Source organism: Pinus tabuliformis, chromosome 1_2, assembly GCF_031772625.1.
Source record: "Pinus tabuliformis cultivar Carrire ecotype Pingquan chromosome 1_2, CPIR1, whole genome shotgun sequence".
NCBI classification, from domain to species: domain Eukaryota; kingdom Viridiplantae; phylum Streptophyta; class Pinopsida; order Pinales; family Pinaceae; genus Pinus; species Pinus tabuliformis.
In genome coordinates, this window is record NC_142298.1 from 636,110,357 (window position 1) to 636,125,842 (window position 15,486).

The following is a 15,486-nucleotide window of genomic DNA, read 5'->3' on the forward strand; positions in this document are numbered from 1 at the left end:
ATGTACAAACTGTGGAGAGGAAGTGCTATGAAATACAGGCTGAGGTGGATGAGTACCAACTCAAAATGGCAGCACTGCAAGCAAAAGGACTGCCCAGCCTACTAAGCGGTGCAGGAAGACTGATCTCCAGAGAGCAGTACACCAACAGGATGGCAACTTACATTGAAAATCAAATCACTGCATCTGGTAGTACTTCTGTGGAAACAGGGCCTCCAACAGGACAGAGCTTATACAATAAACTTGAAGGCCTGTTTTTTATTGAAAATGAGGTAAAGCACCTTTTTGAAGTTCCTCCAAATTTTTACAGATATACAGAGGCCGATGAAACTTTAGTAAAACTTCGGAGACATCAGTTGCCCAAGGAGGATTGGTGGCAGGCAATGCTTCAAATTCTGCCACGATAGCTCCAGTTGCTCGGTCTTTGCCAGCTCGAACTCACTAGAAGACAAACAACAGAATAAAGTTAGCATTTAAGGCAGCTGAAAGGTGACTAAGCACATGGAGAACGACAACTAGCCCAAAGGATAAGAAGATACGCAAATTTTGGACAGCATACCCTCAACCGACTCCAACAGCCACCAAGTCAACAGTTTCTGACTATTTTGGACAGCTAAAGCACTGAAGAGTTATTACAGCATTAACTTTCTCAGCTACAAGGCTTCAGGAGTTGGCATAATATTAATGAGCCATTAACTCATTTCTTTGATCTTTTTCTTATGTAAATTTTGTATATATACCCCCCTTAGCAACGCATAAGGGGTTGGGAATTTTCACTCTGAGGCAAATGTATTGTACACTTTCAGATTATCTAATACAAAGGGCTGGACCAGCTCAGTGATTTCCTGAAAATTTGATGTCTTGCTGATGACATGCGTGCTGTTGCAGAATTCTTGTGCTGTCTGATGGAATAATAAGTTTTCTTAATCTCTGTTTTGTCTTCTTATGTTATTAAATCATGCTCATGTTTCACTAATCTAGCAATAGAGAAAAGGGATAGTGCAGGATATGTTTGGTTACACCCTGTGCTCAATCTGTTATTGCTGTAAATGTTTTCCTCAGAATTAACTATGGACATGAATTCTTAAATGCTCATGTTTTTCATTAATTCTATAAATATGAATGTTATCTAGAAATTCTTCACTGCTTCTAAATAATATTCTTATTTCTTTTACACATCAGTTTATTGGAAGATTCTTAACTGCCTTTCATAAACTATATACATCACACTTAATCACAATTTCAAAGCGTTGTTTCTCAGACATTTATCTAGCTCTGCAGCATCACTACTGTATCAACACAGCACACCAAACTACTAAAGGACCACTGACTCCATACCCAATGGCCTAGAATATTCTAGTGAGCACATATATATCTTGACTGAAATCATCATCCAACCAAGTCCAAAAACAAACCTTGAGCATCATAGCTAGCCTAAAAATTCTACACAAACAAAGCTAAAGCATAAAGAGAGAGCCCTCTCTGGTCATAGGTAGGCTAGAACCTGTGACCCAAAGATTGGTTAGTGGTTACCTCGGCCGTATTCCCTTGGGAGTCAAAGGGAACAACCTGAGTGATAACAGTTAGTAGCTTTGCCAAGATAACTGTGGAAGATGACCTGTATGTTTCCTTCCTCATCCCTCAGAACCCCTCCATAACCCGCTTCTCTTGGATTCCCTTTTGAAGCCTCGTCTATGTTGAATTTTAAAAAATCATGAGAAGGGGGTTGCCACAATGACTTTTTTGTTGAGGTTTTCTTGATAATCTGCCTAGAGCCCTGAGGGGGATTGACATTGAGCTCTAATTTCTTCAATATTCTTGTCTCTCTTTGTTCAATAGGTTTACCTGAAGCTACTCCTCCCAGGATATGTACAGTTTCTTTAAGTTGTTTTAGGACCAGTTTGATGATGTTACTCACCGGACTCACTTTCTCCATGAAAATCCTATTGTTACACTCCTTCCAGACATTCCAGATTAAGAATCCTGGGGTCAGCATCCAGGAGTGTTTATGATCTCATTATCTGAGAAATTTTTCCTCCAGTTCTTCAAAGTGGTGATGATGTCATTAGCATCTCTCTCTGTTTGCTCAAAGACTTCTCCTACCCAATTCCAAAGAATTGTGGTGAAAATGCATCTATTCAGGAGATGATTTGTAATTTCATCCTGTTGTCTGCATAAGTGACATCTTGAGGGGCCCACAAAACCTCTTTTTCTTAGGTTATCCCATGTGAGAATCTTGCCCTGTAGAACCAGCCACTTGAACAATTTTGTTGTGTACAATTTGGGATTCTTGATAACTGAAGCCGTGACAGTTCTAAAATGGATTTAGAATTTGTGAGTGCCGATTTTTAATATTTGTTGGTAAATTGAACATTGGGTGCTTCACAAGGATTCCATCCACCACGAGGTGAGCAAAATTCATTCTATCCACCATAGGCTAATGTCGAGCCACAAGGACATATGGTTAGATCCATTGTGAAGCCAACCCAGAGTTTTTCTTAGCTGCTCATGGTGATGTTGCAGTGCTTGCACTGGAAAACCCACATGATCCTCATCAAGTATGTCAATCAGTTTGAGCTACTTTATTTGAAGCTCGCTAAAAGCATTTGTTCATCTAATAATTGATGATTGATCACTATCCATATTCCCCTGTTTGATGGAACCTTTTGTCAGCAATGGATCAAAGTAGATTCATGGGGCCTTCGAGTCAAGGATGAAGTTGGCTTCCCAGTGTTTGCCTTGGTGAACAAGGCCACCAGACATGCTCTGAAACACGGGGATAAAGAATGGGACCAGGTAAAACTTTCTATTTCCCTTTTCCTTTTAGTTTCATTGTTTAATATAGACTCTCCTTTGGATATGTATAGAAGTCTTATTCACTGCAATGCTATAAACCACCTTAACTCAGGGTTTCGGAATGCTAGGGTCTTGGGAATTATGGGCTACAACAGAGTTGTTTATGATGGTGGTCCCCTAATCCATAGTTTTTGTTGAATGTTGTTGAACAGATATACTTGGCAGATTATAATCATGAAAAGGCAGAGCAGTCTGTTCTGTGGACCTTAAGTGTAGATGTTGGAAATAGGTATCAATGTTTGAGGCCTGTGAACAACATTAATTTGAATATGGATGTGAAAGCTGCAAATTGCCATGTTGGAGGAATACGTGATGGAAATGAACTCATCCTCTTTGAGTGGAAGAAACAGAGCAACCATAAATGGAAGCTCCAGCCCATCCATTGTAAGCAATCTAACAATAACAAGTTGTCTTTCAAGCTCTTTATTGAAAGTAGCATCATTTCTGTAAGTTTATCAATAGAAAGGACAAGAAAATTAGTATGATGAGAACTAGCTGGTTGTTATGTGCAAGTAGCTAAGCCAACATAAATCCATCTTAGCCCAGGATATTGAGTAGTGTTGTTTAGTGTGTATGTTTGAATGCTGGAATAATGTATTTTTGGACTATTTATTGTGCTTGTGTTGCCTTCGCATTTGCAAACTAACCAGTATTAGTAATTTCAGTGGGATGTACAGTGTCAGCAATGCCTTCGTCTGTATTACCAGAAAAGGATGTACAGTATTAGCTATGTCTTCGTCTGTATAGAGCATTAGCTATGCTTTTACCTGTATTACCAGAAAAGAATGTACAGTGTTAGCAATGCCCTTGTCTGTATTACCAGAAAAAAAGATGTACAATCTTAGTAATGTACTTGGTCTGTTTTACATGCAATTTGCAATGATGGACAGTATTAGTAAAAGTTGCATATCCTCCGAGGATCTTGTTTTTTGACCTTAACATTACTGATATGAGTTTCCATGATCGATGTATGCAGAGGAAGGTTGATATAAATAAAACAAGCTGCAGCAGTGGAGGATCTGCATTTTGTTCTGCAGCCTGTTCAGCTTTATAGTATATGGCAAATACGTGTTGTGTTTTTGTCTAAATGTTGATATAGAGAAAGCATATGCTAAGTAATGGTGCAGGAGGATTCTGTACACAATATGTAGTGACCATGGATGCTGGATGTTGTTAAATTTGCGATATAGCCCTATTAACTTCCATATTTATATGGATTGGATATGACTTATTTCAAGAACTTTAACTCTTTTATGGAAGAAGCTTAATATGTGGTGGTTAAGTTATCTATTTTCAATATAATATGTTGTTATTATTTTAGATTGATCAGTGTACAGATGATGATGGTATTTAAGATTTATCATTTACTATGTTATGTTTCGTTAATAGAAATATTGTTCTACCTTGATAAAGAAAACATAATTATATTGGTTAGGGTTTGTTCTATGATTAAAAAACATGCAAATGAGATCACAAAGGGTTAGGGTTTGTTCTATCCTATTTGGTTTATTCTTTTATATATATTGAAATTGCTATCTCCTCAAATTGTTTCTAGTTTTTGGATTTTGTGGATTTCCTACCTCAGATTTCCCCTTAATCACAAGTCATTTAAGTGCAATTTTGGAGTGAACTTCACTTGTGTTTGCGGTGTTGGTTTGTTTGTTTGCACAAGTGAGCTCCTGCAACCCTCTACTTGACAATGTGGGGTCTGAGAGGCCTAGTGCAAGGGATTCAAGTTTGCAAGGGAAGCACAAAATCATTATTTCCCCATCCAACTCTATAACTACAAAGTTGTTGTATAACTTTAGAATGGAGAATTACAATCCTGGTCACAAGGCAATGCAGGCTAAACTAAGATACATTAGCCATCATGTAATACACATTATTATATTCTATTCATGTTATATCATGTCATGGACATTATCAAACACTGAGACATCATGTAATATGTATTATTTTATTGATGTCATATAGGGTTAGATCCGAAAACTAGAACAATTGTTATAATGCCTAAATATTAACACACTAAAGAAGACAAAGGAAAAGCAGAGATTTTTCGATTTTAATCTGCATTACTCTGGCCTAATAAATTGACAGAAATTCAATGATCTTTCACCATTCACACACCTTTCCCCAGGTCATTGAGACCTCAATGACTGAAATCGTAAACCCTGATGCACAAAACCATAGGTAGGTCCGCCCACCTAATATGGGGTCCAAAAAAAATTCCTGAGCCGCTGCCCTAGATCCCATACAGGGGGTCGATACCCCAAAGGGGGGCTGCCACCCCACCTGCTGCGCTCCTCGCAACAAAAGGGGGGTGCCAATAACACACACAAGGCAACCCACATGGAGTTGTTTTTGAGTTTGATAGAACCATGAACCCTCAAAAGAAAACTTAGTTACATGGTTAATACAACTTAGAGAAGAAAAAGCATAGCCAAATGGAATTTGCAGATCTTGGACCACTTGAAGCAGTTATGGCTGGAACAACAGAGTAGTCTTTATTTGGTTATTGATTTCTTTAACAGAGATCCAATGGAACCCACATGGAGTTGTTTGTGAGTTTGATAGAACCATGAACCCTCAAAAGAAAACTTAGTTACATGGTTAACACAACTTAGAGAAGAAAAAGCATACCTAAATGGAATTTGCAGATCTTGGACCACTTGAAGCAGTTACGGCTGAGGCAACAGAGTAGTCTTTATTTGGTTATTGATTTATTTAACAGAGATCCGATGGAGAGGACTTCAGCTTTTTCTGAGGGATTTTATCACCTCTGATCTATTAATATGTTTTATATAAGTGATCTGTAGCATCTAATAATATGTTTTATATAAGTAATATGTAGCATTATTAGAAATTCAATCATAGTTAACAGTGGCCATGACCCTTTGCATTCATAAGATTAGATCATCAACTTTTTCAAATAAAGCATAGTTCACCAACAAGTTATTGATTTTTTAAGACTAAGTACTTGTTTGTTATTATAAGACACCAAAATATTGAAGTTCAAACCAGTAACTACCAATTTATTCTCAAAAGACTTCATGCGCTCAAAATGTATGAATATATACAGTAATGTACAAACAAGTTAATTGAGAAAACATGGAACATCCTCGGCTACCACAACAACCCTAAATTCTAAGAACATAATACCTGTACATCAAATACAATCTTAGAAGCAATCCTTTGTTCTGTTCAAATTTAGGCAATTCACCAGCATAAGTTACTGAATTAAAGGCGTTGAAGCAGCCAAGATGAGGCATCATGAACTTTTTCAATCATCAAGCCAATCCAAATTAAAATGTTCTTCGATGACCTCAACTATGAGATTAGGCATGGTAGAGGCTTTGATAGCCAGCCACTGTCGTTCAGTGCTCTCATCACAGATTACACATCTGAGAGATCTTAGTTTGGCTAATGCTTTAGGTAACTTCTTCAGTCCAGAGCACTCCCTCATATCCAGAATCTTTAAGTTTGATAGCTGATCAAATTCCATGGGAAGGTCCTTCAAAGACCTGCATAATGAAATATCAAGAAATTCAAGTTGTTGAAGTGCACAAATGGAAGGAGGAAGCATTGACAAACTTGGGCATGCAGACAATCTCAGCACCCTAAGTGACCTTAACCTCCCAAAGTCATCAGGTAACTTTTGGATAAGATGACAATTAGTGACAGATAACTTCTGGAGGTAAGTTAAATTGCATATGTTTCCAGGCAGTTCCTCCAAATCACTGCAGTGGTCAAAGTTAATTTCTTGAAATTTTGGAGACTTTGGAAAGTCATGTCCCTTATCCAATAAAGTCATATTCCCCAAACCCTCACATAGGCATACAGACAACTTTTCCAAGCTCTCTGAGGATCTACAATACTCATAAAGAGGAGACACAATCAACCTCCCAAGTAGTACAGACTTTATTTGAGGAAATGCAGGGAAGCTCGGCAGCCCATGAAGTGTTGAACGCTTAGAACTGTAATTGTATATTATAGCAACCTTCAGTTTTGGCATGGTATGTAAAAATGTTGGAAGACAGTAACGACTAGCAGCGAAAAACAAAGTCAATACTTCCACCTCAGGAAAGTTTATTTGACACCAATTTTGCTCTTCCATTGGACCTACAGTTCCCAGAAATGTAAAAGTCAGTATGCTATGCTGATAAAAAATGTTTATCTAACATCTTAATAAATTTGGAACATAAGTAGATTGATCAAAAAATGATTCAATGTGTAGGCAGTTAAAGAAAACAAGTTTCAGTAGTGACCTGTATGAATTGAAACAAATTGAGCCTTAGATGCCTGATCTTTGAGTGTTAGCCATTTTGTGGGAATATTATCCTCCTTGCTAGGCATAAAAAGCCTCTTACAATGAATGGTACTATCCTGGTTGGCCAGACGGAAGGCTAAATCTCGCATCACATCATGTTGAGAAAAAGAGAGCTCGGAGGCACAACCAAATGAGATGGCCCGACACCTGACACATCAAAAACTTATATTAACTAAGAGGAGTGAACTCAAAAGCCTCTTATCTCTGCTGGTTAACATGCTGATCCTACCTTCCTAATTTCTAATAAATCATGTAAAAAAAATTAAGCCTAAAATTGTTGGTATAGTTAATTTTTCTCATATGTTTTTGCCTCAAATTTTCTGCAAAGTTCATGCTCTATCAAAGGATGCCACAAGCACAATAAATTAAGTACAGATACAAATATGAATAGAGCAAAACAATCAAACAGGTTTATGAAAGGTAGCAAATCTAAACAAGTTCCTTACCCTGGGTAGCTTGTGAGATTTAGTAGATTACGACTTGCAAGTTCTAACAAGACCACAAAAGCATCTTGCCATTCCATCCTGTTATCACCCCAAGAAACTCTCCTATGTTGTATATCAGAGATGCTCGGGAACATTACAAACTCAACAAAATGTTGGAAAATTGGTGGATGAATGAAAGAAATGATGCATATTCAAGCCAGATAACCACTTCTACTATGTTTAACCCCAGACATGGGTGAACACCCCCATACTACAAGGCTTTAGACCACTAATAATTACTCATAATTTAAAGAAAATGTGATAATGGAGAATATTGATCACACCAGCAAATGCACAAGACCCTGTGATGGCTAGCTGCAACCAGTTAAAAGGTCTATAAATCTATTCTCTAATGCACAAACAGGATGACAGCTCTTTGGCATTAAAACAACAGAAACCTGCATACAAATTCAATGATACAACTATATTCTAACAAAGAGGTGGGATGACAGCCCCTCTAATGCTAAGCATCAACAACACATGAATAAATACATAACAGGCACAACCTGGAACAAAGAAGAAGAAGTGGAAAGTGAGCAATCAACAACAAAAGAAGCTTGTATTAGCTGGAAATGAAGACCAAAAGCTGCAGGTGTCACAATAGTTGCAGTCTCCAGAAGTTGAAGTTTACACCAAAATAACATTCATCAACCTGATTACATTTTTCTTTTTGGAATATATAGAGTTTGTTCACAAAAAATCTTTGCTAACCTATGCGTGAAGGGGTCATAACTGACCACCAACCACATTTACAATCAGATATGGGATTTGATACAATTTGATTGTTTTAATGGATCAATTTGACTTTTACTGGTACTTTGTTGTCCTTCTTGAACAGGTGGAGTATGATTTGAATGAATTTCAATAACTGCTGCAGTCATTGAATTGCTCGAGGATCGTCCTTCTTGTCTTTGGTCGTGCTGCTCTTTAAATATGGTTGCTAGGGATTCAATGCGCAGCATGCTAGTAGGAAGCTAAACATTGTTATCCTTCGTCCATTAGAAGCATGGCAGAGGCAGTGGACGCACGCGACATGGAGGCAGATCCACCATTGGATATCGTGGATCGACGAGAAACATTTCGCAACAGCTATTGGGAAGAAGCGGGAATCAAATGTGGGCCGTTGGATCTCGTAAATAAACGGTGGAGATTCGATTACAGAGGCCATCGAGAAGGAATGCGAATGGAGGGACGTGGGCTGTTCGATCGCGGGATGGACGATCGGACGGCTGACGGGCGGCAGAGTTGATTGACGGTTAATGAGTGGGGAGTCGTACAGGAAGGGCGGTAAGCGGTTTCCCCGCACCGCTTCAGGGGCTGAGGTGGTTTTTGTACCGCGGGGCACGATCCAGTAATAAGGCGCTGTGTGGCAAGTAGGTCCGGCGGGAAACCACCTTCCCCGCGGGCTAACGGGCATGCAAGTTCACAGAGCAAGGGCAGCGAAAAGCATTAGATCTCAAGGCGGAGGATTGGACGGACCAGATTTAATGCACAAGTTTAGAGTGATGTGACAGGCGAGGGGCGGTACAAGCGCGCGGTTAAATGCATATAGTTATGTGGATTTAGACCTTGCGCCCGGGAGTTTGAGGAATATGGGTTTGTGAGGAATTTTAGCATAAAATGGAGGAATGGGGGGCCATAAGAGTGCAAGCGGAGTAATAAGGGAAAGGAAAGTTATGGTGTGAGGTAAAATTATCGGGGGTTTTATAGGGTTTATAAAAGACAAAAAGAAATAATGGAGTTAAGAGAATAAGGAGAATGAAAGGAAAGAAGGAAATGGAGGTAGCGGGGTTATAGGAGAAAAGGGAAAATGAAGGAGAAAGCATGAAAAAACTGCTGCCAGCCTTATACAACCAAACCAGCACTACTCAACACCTATTTTAATCCATCAAGTGTCAAAGAACATAGCAGAGCTAACACTGGCTCCTTCTGGGGATGAGATCCTCCCTGTGAGGTCTCAAGAACCTGCAGATCAATGCCTTCCAGCTGAAAACAAATTAGCCAAAATTCCTAGTGTTCCATTGGGCATGGAGTCTACTGCATCTATACTAAAACTGATAAAAACACAATATTTACAACCTTTAAGGCCAAAGACCTTAAACAACATAAACTTTCAAAAACCGCCCATTAACTGGGCCATCAAAAACTGCTTCTCCCCCCATACTTTTCAGTATGAAGGTGTTGTTCCCTTGAACCTGTGAAATGATGAAAGGCCTTGTCCAGAAAGCATCAAATTTCCCATGATTGCCTTTCTTCTCCTTTAGTGCATCCCATTTCAAAACCAAGTCACCAATCTGAAAATTATTTGTTTTTGCCTTCTTGTCAAAGGCTTCCTTGATCTTTTTCTGATGTGCTGCAGCTTGTTCAACCAGCTGTTCTCTAATCTGATGCAACTCTGCTAAATCAGTGATCCTATTTGCCATGTATTCTTCCTCATTTTGTTTTGTTTGAAGGAATTTTGCCACAGGGAGAGTTAGTTGAATTGGAAATACAGCCTCAGTATCATATACCAGCTTGAAAGGAGAATTCCCCGTGGATTTTTTAATGGTCACTCTGTCAGCCCACAGTGCGTACTTGAGCTTTGAATCCCAATTCTTTTTATTGTCCTCTAACAATTATTTAATTATCCTAATCGGACTTTTATTAGAGGATTCTGCCAGACCATTTCCTTGAGGATAATATGAGGTGGAATGAACAAGTTTAATACCCATAGAATCACACATATCCTCCAATTCTCTTACCCTGAAGGCGGCTGCATTATCTGTGACCAATTTGTGTGGACAACCAAATCTGTTGAAGATATTTTCTGTCAAAAACTTCATGACCACATTATGATCAGCCTTCCTAGTAGGGACTGCTTCAATCCACTTAGTGAAATAGTCAGTGGCTACTAATATCCATTTATGCTGGCCATTGGAATGTGGATTGATTTCTCCAATAAAATCCAAGCCCCACGGCTGAAAAGGTCCTTTTGCCTAAATTGGTTTTAGGGGCAGGGATTTCAACTGTTGTTTTCCTTCAAGTCTTTGGCACCTGTCACAAGATTTAACAAAAACAAATACATCAGAAAATAAAGTGGGCCAATAATATCCAGCTCTGAGAATTTTATGGGTTGTAGCTTTCCAATAATGATGTCCTCCACACATGCTGGAATGAAACTGCTGCATAACTTCTTTTGACTGTTCCTTCTCCAAACACCTTAAAAATATTCCAGATGGATCCCTCTAGTAGAGCAGATTTTCAATGATGCAATATTTAGCTGCTCTAAGTTTTAAAGTTCTAGCTTGACTTTGAGTAAATCCTGAAGGGATTTCTAGCTTCAACAAGAAATTAATTATTCCAGGATACCAATTACAAGAAGCTAGTTTCTCGGCCATTGAATGCTTTCTCTGTGGTTCAACTGTTTCCTCTTCTTCTGCCTGATCATTTTCTGCAATTGTGTACAAGAAATCAATATCTAAAGACCTGCAATTTTCTTCAGCCAATAACTTGGCAAGCCCCTGACCTTTGACCAGTTTGGTGGGCTTCAGCTCTATATTAAATTCTATCATTTTTGCTATCCATTTTGCCCTTCTTCCATTAGCATCAGGTTGTGTCAAGACATCTTTTATTGCAGCAGAGGGTACATATGCAATTATCTTGGAATGTAAGATATAAACTCTGAATGCTTTCAAGGATTTAATAAGAGCATATGCCTATTTTTCAATCATACCATACCTCAGTTTAGCATCCCTCAAGTTCTTGCTGAAAAATGCTACTGGATGTTCTGAACCTTCCTCATCTGCCTGCAATAAAACTGCTGCAATAGTATCTTCAGAGGCAAATGAAAATATATGAAACTCCTTGCTGTAATCAGGACTTATTAAAGTGGGAGCCTCCATAATAGCTTTTTTGATGGAATCAAATGATTTTCTTGCTGTATGAGTCCATTTGATTTCTGCCCCTTTCTTCAACATGGAGGTAATGTGCTTCACATATTCAGCAAAATTTGGAATAAACCTCCTTACAAAATTTATTTTGCCCAGAAAGGATTGGATATCTTTCTTTGATCTAGGGACAGACAAAGTCTGAATTGCTTTGACTCTTTCTGGGTCAATTCGGACACCTGCAGCAGACACAACATGTCCTAACAGCTTGCCTTCTTCTAAAGCAAATTGAGATTTTTTGGGATTGACTGAAATTCCAAACCTCCTGCACTTTAGAAACACTTTTTTCAAATGCTGCAAATGATTTTGATGGCTGCTGGAGTAAACTATTATGTCATCAAGGTAGATAAGGACAAATTTGTCCTTCTCTCCCACAAATGCTATATCCATATCTCTCTGAAAGGTTGCTCCAACATTCATTAATCCGAAAGGCATTTTGGCATACATGAAAGTGCCCCAAGGAGTGGTAAATGCAGTCTTCTCTTGATCATCTGGGTGAACAACAATATGATTGAAGCCTGAAAATCCATCCAAGAAAGACATTACTTTGGCTCTTGAGACCCTCTGCAACAAATGCTCCATTTTCGGTAGGGGATAGTTGTCTTTCTTTGAGCATTTGTTTAAATTTTTGAAATCAACACACAGTCTGATTTCTCCACTCTTCTTCCTCGCCACCACTAGATTGGATACCCATTTTGAGAGAGACTATGATCTTGGCAGCCAACAATTTTTTAATTAGAGGAAGAAGAATAGGATTTATTGGTCTCAGCTTCTGTTTGAAAGGAATGGTGTCTTTCTCTAGAGGGATTTTATGTTGAATAATGCTCTTATCATATGCTTTCATATCACTATACTCCCAGGAAAACACATCAGCAAATTGCCTCATTAAATTGCAGTATTCAGCACTTTGATCAGCTGACAAATGAGTGGACAAATTTACATATCTAGGCTGACCTGGACTTCCTATATCATGCTTACAAACTGCAGATTGGTCTTCTTTTTGGGCAGCTTTGTAAGGCACATCATTCTGGTCAAACAGTCTTTCAAGAGGAATTAGACCCTTAGGAATATGGTTACTAGGAAGCTGGACAATGCTGTCTTTACCAATTTTATTTCTAAGCTGGGGCTGGTGGCTTTCTTCCAAGGCTTCATTTTCTTGGTCAATTTGCATTTCGGAAAACTCATCAATGACTTGCAGAAACCTATTTAACTCATCATCATCATCAAAAACTTTCCAATGGTGGACATTATTAGGCAAGGATGGTCTGTACTTCATTTGGACTTCATAAACTAGTATGGGAGGCAAAGGAGGTATAAATAGACTAGCAGACATCATTTTCACTTATATCTAAATTATCAGCATAACTGTAAAAAGCTTCAAGATGTTCTTCTGTTGTCACTCCCTCTGTACCTGTGAATTTAGGCATATATTTTTGATATTCTCCCACAGGCATAGGATTTAAAGGAACAGGCAATACCAGAGGTCCATATCTAGCAGCAACAATTCTTTCTATCTTCGTGGGTGCTTGCTGGCCTGCCATGACTGGAGTATTTGGAAGAATACTAGCAGATTGAATAGTAGGGAGTAATGTGATGAATGGTAGAGACAAAGGGATGTTTTGGACTGAATGGGAACCTTTCTTTGGACTGAGATTCAAAGGGGAACTAACTGCACAAGGGGCTGAATTAATCTCTAAAGGAATTTCCTTATTAACAGTGCTAGGTTCTAAATATTCAAACTGTATATCTTCAGCAATAACTTTATCTTTCAGAGATGCATGAGATTTCTTAGGCTTACCTGATCCTGATGCCCCTTTCTGTGATGCTTTCTTCGATTTGACAGTCCTCTCAGGGTCAGGCACTGATTCAGTTGGTGATTTCTGAGGATTTCTTCGAGTATGTCTCACAAACTGAGCCAGAACTTCAATGTGGAGTCACCAAAGGATGGTCTTCCTCCAATGGAGTCGCCAGATAGATGATTACAACTAGAAACTGTGTTCAAACCTTGTCTATCATCAAAGCTTGAAGCTGTGTCGTTTTCCCAGGGAAGCTGAGCTTCAATTCTCCTTTCCCCAGCAACGGTGCCAATTAATGTTATCACCCCAGGAAACTCTCCTAGGTTGTATATCAGAGATGCTCGAGAACATTACAAACTCAACAAAATGTTGGAAAATTGGTGGATGAATGAAAGAAATGCTGCATATTCAATCCAGATAACCACTTCTACTATGTTTAACCCCAGACATGGGTGAACACCCCCAGACTACAAGGTTTTAAACCACCAATTACTCACAGTTTAAAGAAAATGTGATAATGGGGAATACTAATCACACCAACAGATGCACAAGACCCTGTGATGCCCAACTACAACCAGTTAAAAGGTCTGTAAATCTATTCTCTAATGCACAGACAGGATGACAGCTCTCTGGCATTAAAACAACAAAAACCTGCATACAAATTCAATGATACAGCTAGATTCTAACACAGAGGTGGGATGACAGCCCCTCTAATGCTAAGCATCAACAACACATGAATAAATACATAACAGGCACAGCCTGGAACAAAGAAGAAGAAGTGGAAAGTGAGCAATCAACAACAAAAGAAGCTTGTATTAGCTGGAAATGAAGACCAGAAGCTGCAGGTGTCACAATAGTTGCAGTCTCCAGAAGTTGAAGTTTACACCAAAATAACATTCATCAACCTGATTACATCTTGCTTTTTGGAATATATAGAGTTTGTTCACAAAAAATCTCTGCTAACCTATGCGTGGAGGGGTCATAACTGACCACCAACCACATTTACAATCAGATATGGGCTTTGATACAATTTGATTGTTTTAATGGATCAATTTGACTTTTACTGGTACTTTGTTGTCCTTCCTGAACAGGTGAAGTATGATTTGAATGAATTTCAATAACTGTTGCAGTCATTGAACTGCTCGAGGATCGTCCTTCTCGTCCTTGGCCGTGCTGCTCTTTAAATATGGTTGCTGGGGATTCAATGCGCAACATGCTGGTAGGAAGCTGAACACTGTTATCCTTCGTCCCTTGGAAGCATGGCAGAGGCAGTGGACGCAGGCGGCATGGAGGTAGATCCACCGTTGGATATCGTGGATCGATGGCGGGAAACATTTCGCAACAGCTATTGGGAAGAAGCAGTAATCAAATGTGGGCCGTTGGATTTTGTAAATGAACGTTGGAGATTCGATTACAGAGGCCATCGGGAGGGAATGCGGATGGAGGGACGTGGGTCGTCCGATCACGGGATGGACGATCGGATGGCTGACAGGCGGCAGAGATGATTGACGGTTAATGAGCAGGGAGTCGTACAGGAAGGGCGATAAGCGGTTTCCCCGCACCGCTTCGGGGGATGAGGTGGTTTTCGTAACGCGGGGCATGATCCCGTAATAAGGCGCCGCGTGGTAGGTAGGTCCAGCGGGAAACTGCCTTCCCCGCAGGCTAACTGACATGCAAGTTCACGGAGCGGGGGCAGCGAAAAGCGTCAAATCTCAAGGCGGAGGATTGGACGGACCGGATTTAATGCACAAGTTTAGAGTGATGTGACAGGCGAGGGGCGATACAGGCGCGCGGTTAAATGCATATAGTTATGTGGATTTAGACCTTGCGCCCGAGAGTTTGAGGAATATGGGTTTGTGAGGAATTTTAGCGTAAAACGGAGGAATGGGGAGCCATAAGAGCACAAGCAGAGTAATAAGGGAAAGGCAAGTTATGGTGTGAGGTAACATTATCGGGGGTTTTATAGGGTTTATAAAAGACAAAAAGAAATAATGGAGTTAAGAGAATAAGGAGAATGAAAGGAAAGAAGGAAATGGAGGTAGCGGGGTTATAGGAGAAAAGGGAAAATGAAGGAGAAAGCATGAAAAAACTGTTGCCAG

General features: G+C 39.5%; 2 pseudogenes across 2 annotated transcripts in view; one reads left to right on the forward strand and one right to left on the reverse strand.

The window, feature by feature from the left end:
- The first annotated feature begins 2,649 nt into the window (after nucleotides 1-2,649).
- On the forward strand, nucleotides 2,650-4,173 carry LOC149207247 (ricin B-like lectin R40G3 pseudogene; annotated as a pseudogene). Its single transcript, XR_016253050.1, has 3 exons — nucleotides 2,650-2,793; nucleotides 3,006-3,237; nucleotides 3,830-4,173. The product of XR_016253050.1 is annotated as a ricin B-like lectin R40G3 pseudogene (transcript).
- Nucleotides 4,174-5,858: 1,685 nt separating this feature from the next.
- The window catches only part of LOC149207248 (putative disease resistance protein At5g47280), a 47,294-nt pseudogene continuing 37,666 nt past the window's right edge, over nucleotides 5,859-15,486 (reverse strand). Inside the window, exons 5-7 of the transcript XR_016253051.1 lie at nucleotides 7,627-7,704; nucleotides 7,119-7,327; nucleotides 5,859-6,972 (exon numbers count right to left, since the gene is read on the reverse strand). The product of XR_016253051.1 is annotated as a putative disease resistance protein At5g47280 (transcript). The remainder of the gene's footprint in view (nucleotides 6,973-7,118; nucleotides 7,328-7,626; nucleotides 7,705-15,486) is intronic.